This window comes from Oncorhynchus mykiss, chromosome 3 (genome assembly GCF_057628025.1).
Source record: "Oncorhynchus mykiss isolate SJ-2025 chromosome 3, ASM5762802v1, whole genome shotgun sequence".
In the NCBI taxonomy this organism is placed as follows: domain Eukaryota; kingdom Metazoa; phylum Chordata; class Actinopteri; order Salmoniformes; family Salmonidae; genus Oncorhynchus; species Oncorhynchus mykiss.
The window spans coordinates 87932786-87941519 of record NC_143024.1 but is presented as its reverse complement, the minus strand read 5'-3'; the positions used below and the strand labels follow the sequence as shown (position 1 = coordinate 87941519).

At 41.7% G+C, this 8734-nt stretch overlaps 1 pseudogene; it reads left to right on the top strand.

The window, feature by feature from the left end:
* Positions 1–559: 559 nt before the first annotated feature.
* On the top strand, positions 560–3925 carry LOC149984712 (zinc finger BED domain-containing protein 4-like; annotated as a pseudogene).
* The last annotated feature ends 4809 nt before the right edge of the window (positions 3926–8734 follow it).

Sequence of the window (8734 nt, the reverse complement as noted above, 5' to 3'; positions counted from 1 at the left end):
CTCCAGAGCTCTCAGGACCTCAGACTGGGGAGAAAGTTCACCTTTCAACAAGACAAAGACCCTAAGCACACAGCCAAGACAACGCAGAAGTGGCTTCGGGACAAATCTCCGAATGTCCTTGAGTGGCCCAGCTAGAACCCGGACTTGAACCCGATTGAACATCTCTACAGAAGACCTGAAAATAGCTGTGCAGCGACGCTCCCAATTCAACCCGACAGAGCTTGAGATGATCTGCAAAGAATGGGAGAACTCCGCAAATACAGGTGTACCAAGCTTGTAGCATCATACCCAAGAAGACTCGAGGCTGTAATCACTGCCAAATGTGCTTTCACAAAGTACTGAGTAATGGGTCTAAATACTTATGTAAATGTAATATTTCCGTTTTAATTTTTTTAATAAATGTGCTAAAATGTTGGATTGATGAGGGGTAAAAAATTATTTAATCGATTTTAGAGTAAGGCTGTAACATAACAAAATGTTGAAAAAGTCAAGGGGTCTGAATACTTTCCGAATGTGCTGTAGATACGGAGAAACAGGATTTCAGAATTTAAACGACAAAATGAGGCCTCAGGTAAGTCTTCTCGGAACTGAAGATTAGAAAGAGAACAAACAAATATCACCTTTTAAAACAGAGCCAAACTCTAGACTTTTTTAAATTTAGGGACTGGGAACCGACTACAGTAAAATCACCTTACCGAACTCACACACACACACACACAACACACCACACACCACACATACACACACACCATACCACACGCACACACACGCACAAACACACACACCACCACAGGCCACACACCACACACCACACACACACATACACACACACCATACCACACACCACACACCACCACACATACACACACACCATACCACACACACACACACACATACACACCACCACACACCACACACCACACATACACACACACCATACCACACACACACACACACACACACACACACACACACACACACATACACACACACACACACACACACACACACACATACACACACACACACACACACACCACCACACACACCACCACACACCACACACACACATACAGGGAGATAACTGCTTCAACATACAGGTAACTGCCAAAATAAAGGAAACGCCAACGTAGATTCTACAAGTTTCTGGAACTCTATTGGAGGGATTTGACACCATTCTTCCATGACAAATTACATCATTTGTGGTTTTGTTATGGGGTGGTGGACTACACTGTCTCAAACAAGCACGCACACACACACACATACTCTGTGATGAACAAATAACTGACAAAAATATATTTTTAAGGAAAGTTACAATCATCATTCGGTTTTACCCAAGCCTGCATGCACACAGCATGCACACAGCATGTTTATGCTGATGGATTTGTGGTGTGAGTGAGGATTTGTGGTGTGTGTGAGTGAGTGTTTGTTCATGAGTCATGTGTATGGATTTGTGGTGTGTGTGTGTGGGTGTTTGTTTATGAATCATGTGTATGGATTTGTGGCGTGTGTGTGTGGGTGTTTGTCTACAGTAGGTATTGTTTGTATATGTTTCTGAATCATGTAAATGAGTAGAAAGTAGGAAAGGAAAGCGTTAAAGGCTCAGCTCTATAACAGTCTCTCCTCTGTGGGGAGCGAAGTATCACATGACATACACACACTTTAAACAGACGCACACACCTCATGCACGACACACTCAGAACCAAACTCCATGCATACAGTGCCTGGCAAAAATATTCATCCCCCTTGGCATTATTCCTATTTTTTTGCATTACAACCTGTAATTTAAATATTTTTGCCAGGCACTGTATATTTAAATATATTTGGATTTCATGTAATGGACATACACAAAATAGTCCAAATTGGTGAAGTGAAATGAAAAAAATTACTTGTTTACTATGTATTTGCTATGAAGCCCCTAAATAAGATCTGCTACAACCAATTACCTTCAGAAGTCACATAATTAGTTAAATAAAGTCGACCTGTGTGCAATCTAAGTGTCACATGATCTGTCACATGATCTCAGTATATATACACCTGTTCTGAAAGGCCCCAGAGTCTGCAACACCACTAAGCAAGCAGCACCATGTTTGGCAAGCGGCTCGCCAAACAGGTCAGGGACAAAGTTGTGGAGAAGTATAGATTAGGGTTGGGTTATAAAAAAAATATCAGAAATTTTGAACATCCCACGGAGCCCCATTACATCCATTATTTAAAAAATTTAAAGAATATTGCACCACAACAAAACTGCCAAGAGAGGGCTGCCCATTAAAACTCACAGACCAGGCAAGAAGGGCATTAAATCAGAGGCAACAAAGAGACCAAAGATAACCCTGAAGGAGCTGCAAAGCTTCACAGTGGAGATTGGAGTATCTGTCCATAGGACCACTTTAAGCCATACACTCCACAGAGCTGGGCTTTACAGAAGAGTGGCCAGAAAAAAGCCATTGCTTAAAGAAAAAAATAAGCAAACATGTTTGGTGTTCGCCAAAAGGCATGTGTGAGACTCTCCAAACATATGGAAGAAGGTACTCTGGTTTGAGGCCATATGTGATGGGTACAGCATTAATGATAAATTGGACTATATCAATAGTGACAATGCTGCCGACATGAGAAAAGCATTCACGGTGTGCTTCCCCATTGAACAACGAGATGAAGTACATGACGAAGATCACCTTAATGACCCAGAGCTCTGGAATGACCTAACCCTTGAAGACAGCTCGATGCTGCTATTGCAAAAAAAAACAGTGTTTGCAGTGTTTTGCCCACACTCTCCAGCTGATGGTGGGAGATGGCTTGAAAGAAACAAAAGTGACGACTCCTTCGCTTTCAAAGTTATCAAAAACCAGCTCACTGCTGCATACAATCACAACATACAAAGAGGTGTTTGAGGCTGAATGTGGGGAAAGAGGCATCCCTGCTGCTGTCAACACAAGATGGATCTCAACACTGAGACAAGTGAAGGCAGTTGTTCAATGTGACCATCTAAAGCTCAGTCATGTTCTAGAAAAGGCTGGGCACAAGGAGTTGTTGTTCATAGTACAGGAGTGGAATAAGTTGAGGGAGTTGTTGGACATCCTGAAGCCATTTGGAGAAGCAACAGATATGACACATGGGGAGAAGATGGTCACAATCAGTTCTGTTATTCCCTCGGTCCTGTCCCTGAATCATCAGCTGGAACAGCGGAAGCCTCAAGTCCATTTCCTGAGCTGCCTGTCCAGGCATCCCTGGAATCTTCATCAATGTGAAAATGGCCAGGACACAAGATGGAATCACTGCCCCTTTTTCAGATCCAGTCTACCTCAAAGCAGCTGCCTTGGATCTGGCTTTTTCTCTGTGGGTGGAGCACCATGTGCTGGTCAAGGAACAGGTGGCACAAAGAGTGAAAGGTAAATATTATTGACTTTAATGTGACTTTATATCAGAATTTAATTCAAATGACTGCAACAATAATACTTGTTCAGTTTAACCCACTGCATCAACAATACTCTAATACCGGGCTTTTTGGTTCTGCTATGCTTTTACATGTTTTGCAAGAACTGATTCTGCAAGATGCTGCAGGGACTGAGCAAGCTGTGCCTCTTGTTGATGAGGAAGAGCGAGAGGATCATTGTCTTGGACAAGAAGAAGGGCTGTTTGCAGCATACTGTAAGAGGCAGAAGAAAGCTGTTGGGACCTCTCCAGCACTACAGCTAAGTCACTACCTTGACATATGCGAAGGACAGAATGCTCTCTTGTTCTGGGCAATGAACAGGAAGGCTCTTCCTTCACTGTGCCGAGTGGCCATTGGGGTCTTGGCAGTGCGTCCAGTGCTCCGGTGGAGCGTGTCTTCAGCCACGGTGGCATCATACCGCAGCCTCATCATGCACAAATGACTGACAGATTTTTATCGAATTTGGTCTTCTGCAAAGGCAATGCATCATAGGGCCCTGACATAAGAAAAAAATGTAACCGTTTATCCATTGTACACACACACACGTAGTCTCCATGTTCAGGTTGGGATCTGTATTTTCTTCTCAGACATTCAGGCCACTGTTCAAATTCTACTTGAAGTTCAGTAGCAGTTGTTCTGATGTAACTTTTAATAAATGATTGTAACTTTATGTCAGGATTTATTTAGGTGTGTAGAGTGTATCTGGAGAGAGAGCACTACAATATGTTGTTTTTGTTGTCATATTGATGTCTTTCTCATGGCTACCCATGTATTTCCATGGAAAGATAATGTTTATTTGGAAAGTAATATAAATATATATATATATAAAGTTTATTTGGAATATATATATTACTTTCCAAATAAACGTTATATTTCCATGGAAATACATGGGTAGCCATGAGAAAGACATCAATATATATATATATATAAAAATATGTATTCATGATTTCCGTAAACTTAATATACTAACTCTTACTCTTGTTAAATATGACATGGTATTAAATTTGGTGAAGAACACATTATGAATTGTTTAGGACTTGAGACTTGACTTGGGACTTGTCTGTCTTGGCTTGAGACTTGACTCGGACTTGCCTGTTTTGACTTGGGACTTGACTTTGACTTGAGTGCTAAGACTTGAGACTTACTTGTGACTTGTAAAACAATGATTTGTTCCCACATCTGGTGGTTAGATGTGCCAAGCTTATAGAGACATACCCCAAGAGACTTGCAGCTGTAATTGCTGCAAAAGGTGGCTCAACAAAGTATTGACTTTGGGCGGGTGAATAGTTATGCACGGTTTTCTGGGGGGTTTTGTCGTTTGTTTCACAATAAAAAATAGTTTGCATCTTCAAAGTGTTAGGCATGTTGTGTAAATCAAATGATACAACCCCCTAAAAAATATATTTCAATTCCAGGTTGTAAGGCAACAAAATAAGAAAAATTCCAAGGGGGGGGTGAATACTTTTGCAAGCCACTGTACAGCTCAGACAGGCACATTTACAGCACACACATGATAGAGAGAGTGAGAGCTAAGATCAAGCATGGATTAACATAATCAAATCATTAGTTAAGACATTCTTTAAACAATGCAAAGGCCACAATAATTTGGTATTTATTTTTAATGAAATTAGCCACCGCTGTGCTATTGACATTTAAAGACACTAACATATTTACATAGAAATGAAAGGTCTGACCCCATTGCCACACTGACATGAAAATAACAAATTAATTCATCTTATAACACTCATCCACAGCTGACTAATGGGGAAATTCAGTTTCACCCACTTCTATCCCTCGATCTCATTCCCTAGGAACAGGGATTGGAAGAAGCTGTTCTCTTCTTTGTTTTGGCTGAAAATAAGTAATCTATTTAGTACAGTATGTCGCGACAGCATACACAAAGAAATGAAACAAAAGTCAACATTTTCTAACTGACGAAACAACACCCATATGCAGCACTAGTCTAGAATGATTCAAATGTGGAACCGGTCACAAGGTTTCACACCTAAATATGGAAAGACCAGTTTTGTTCCTGAGGTTGTCCATGTGTTACTGTATGTTTAAGACTTTGTCTCAACAAAAGTGAAAGATTTGTGGTTTTATGAAACTGCAATTCACAGTGAACCAGGTGCATCAACAAAGAGTTCTGGAGGTCTGATGTCTGCTGTCTGTCTTTAGTCAGAATCACGTTCACACTGGAACGTGACGGACAGATCTTACCCAAGGGTTCAAATGGTCTTGAAATGTGAAAAAGTCTGCTGCAAACTGCATACATTCGTAAGGAATTTTCTCCATCATATACTTGAACAGTGGTTTACGCAGTCTTGCCAGGTTTAGATTCCTGTGGATGGAAATGGCTTTAAATTAGAAATCTACTGTATGTTTCAGTGTTCCTCGAGGCTCTGTTCTCAGGCCACTACAGTCGGTAACCCTCACTGACTCCTGGCCCTTGACCCCTGGTACTGTGGTGAGGAAACCCCAACAAAGCCACGGAGGGACAGTTTGATTACATTTCCATAACCTGTTTGCTATGGTGAGTGGACACTTCACTCTGGAAAAAAAAGCCAACATGGCAGCAACCCTCCACACCACGGCCGCCACAGAGCCGGCATCAAGTCACTTGTGACAGTTTATCTCCTCATTAGTGACTGGATGACATTTCCAGCATCTTTCCAACCACTTCTGTGCTCGGGTTTTTCTGGCGAGTTTCAGTTTCTTTCCAAGGTAAAGAACCAAGGAAGGCAGACCAGGGGCAATCCGACACCTTATATGATGGGAATGGTAACCAAGTTCAGACCTCAGTAAGTGAGCGTTATGGTTAACGCAGAGGAAGACACAGGGAAAATGAGAGCCATGTAGGACAAACCTTGCCCAGATACAGAATGAGGGGAGAGCCATCCATGAGAAACTTGCCCAGATACAGAAGGAGGGGGAGCCTTCCATGGGAAACCTTGCCCAGATAAGGAAGGAGGGGGGAGCCATGCATGGGAAACCTTGCCCAGATACAAAAGCAGACTTTGCCCGTGCTTCTGCACCTGCATTGCTTGCTGTTTAGGCTGGGTTTATGTACAGCACTTTGTGACATCAGCTGATGTAAGACGGGCTTTATAAATACATTTGATTGATACAGAAGGAGGGGAGAGCAATGCTTGGGAACCTTGCCCAGATACAGAAGGAGACTTCCCTGCAAACCAAAATTGGTTCTGTGAATGTTCCCAGAACATTCATTAGGTTACCCCAAAAGTTCTAATAACACAAAAACTGTCCAGTTGTGTTGATAATTATACAATGTTTGTATAAAACATTCTCCTGATGTTGCAAGAAGTTTCCCAGGAACATTATTTGAATGTTTTTGGGATGTTATCATTCTAATGTTAGATACAACCCTGACTATGACTTAATGGGAACATTAACTAATGTTCAGGGAATGTTAGCTAATGTCCTGGGAACGTTAGCTAAGGTCCTGGGAACGTTAGCTAATGTCCTGGGAACGTTAGCTAATGTCCTGGGAACGTTAGCTAATGTCCTGGGAATGTTAGCTAATGTCCTGGGAAAGTTCCACCATGTACAATCTCATTTAATGAATGGATCAGAATAATAATGAATGATATTCTTCAAAGGAATAGGCACTATATCATGCAAAATGTATTGTCATCAGTTTTATGAAATGACACTGCAGACTTGTTCTCAAGTGGTTTTGACACGTTTCTGTGTGGCGCTTGTACAGAAGGTTCATTAGAAACAAGTACGGTAGTGCTGCATAGTTAATATTCATGTATCACAATAAACGTTGTAGTTAAATAGGTCAAGTGTAAGACTCACAACATGAAACATAACACTTCTGTTCGTCTGTCTCCCCCTTTTTTCCGATTGATTTACATTAAAGCATACAAGCATTTTGCTACACTCGCATTAACATCTGCTAACCATGTGTATGTGACAAATAAAATTTGATTTGATTTGACATTGCAACAGGGGCGGACTGGGACCAAAAATCGGCCCTGGCATTTCAAGCACACTGGCCCATTTCCTTCCTCAATGCCATCACACCGGCCCATTTTTTGGTTGAGGCCTCCATTATTAGTTCAGATAATGATAATTGTGTTGTTTTTTAAGTTAGATGACCACTAGGCAAAACATGAACTCATTTGCCCTGCACTCCATACAGGAGGCAACATTCAAATCACATCCTGTGGCTGCCTTCATATTCCCTGGCAGGCCATTTCATTCAGTCAGCCTTGCACACAGTGGTGATGAATATTGACATTTCAAAGATAAGCTGATTGTTGGTGATTTTTTGGGGACAGATGTGTGGAGCTTGTTTTATGTGAACTCCCATAATGAGCTCTGGATATTGGAACCATAGTGAGCTCTGGTTATTGGTCCAATAGTGAGCTCTGGTTATTGGTCCAATAGACAGCTCTGGATATTGGTCCAATAGGGAGCTCTGGATATTGGTCCAAGGGGAGCTCTGGATATTGGTCCAATAGAGAGCTCTGGATATTGGTCCAATAGAGAGCTCTGGATATTGGTCCAATAGGGAGCTCTGGATATTGGTCCAATAGAGAGCTCTGGATATTGGTCCAATAGAGAGCTCTGGATATTGCTCCTATAGTGAGCTCTGGATATTGGTCCAATAGAGAGCTCTGGATATTGGTCCAATAGACAGCTCTGGATATTGGTCCAATAGGGAGCTCTGGATATTGGTCCAATAGAGAGCTCTGGATATTGCTCCTATAGTGAGCTCTGGATATTGCTCCTATAGTGAGCTCTGGATATTGGTCCAATAGAGAGCTCTGGATATTGGTCCAATAGGGAGCTCTGGATATTGGTCCTATAGTGAGCTCTGGATATTGGTCCTATGGTAAGCTCTGGATATTGGTCCTATAGTGAGCTCTGGATATTGGTCCAATAGAGAGCTCTTTACATTGGTAACAGCTCCTCCTAGTGGTTAACTGTCAAACTGACTCAGCAAGAATCTCCTAATAAGTGATGAACGAGTGAGTGACATAGAATGTTTCAAATTTAGAAAAAACAAGACAGCAGCCTTCACTTAGCCAGTTTTTGTGGGGGGGTGGGGGGGGGGGGGACATAACAGTCTGTACCTAGGTCAAAGGTTACTGTAACTGCAGAGTGTTTTTTGCTGAAAGCTACTGGAATGGAAACATCACAGTAAATGATGTAGTTTAGAATTATATTGGTTGAGGAACACATGCTTAAGTGATCCTAGAAGGCTCTTGTGTATGAAATTATTGTCTCATTTTGAATTGGAGTTGTCAGACCAATAAGCATCTGCATAAA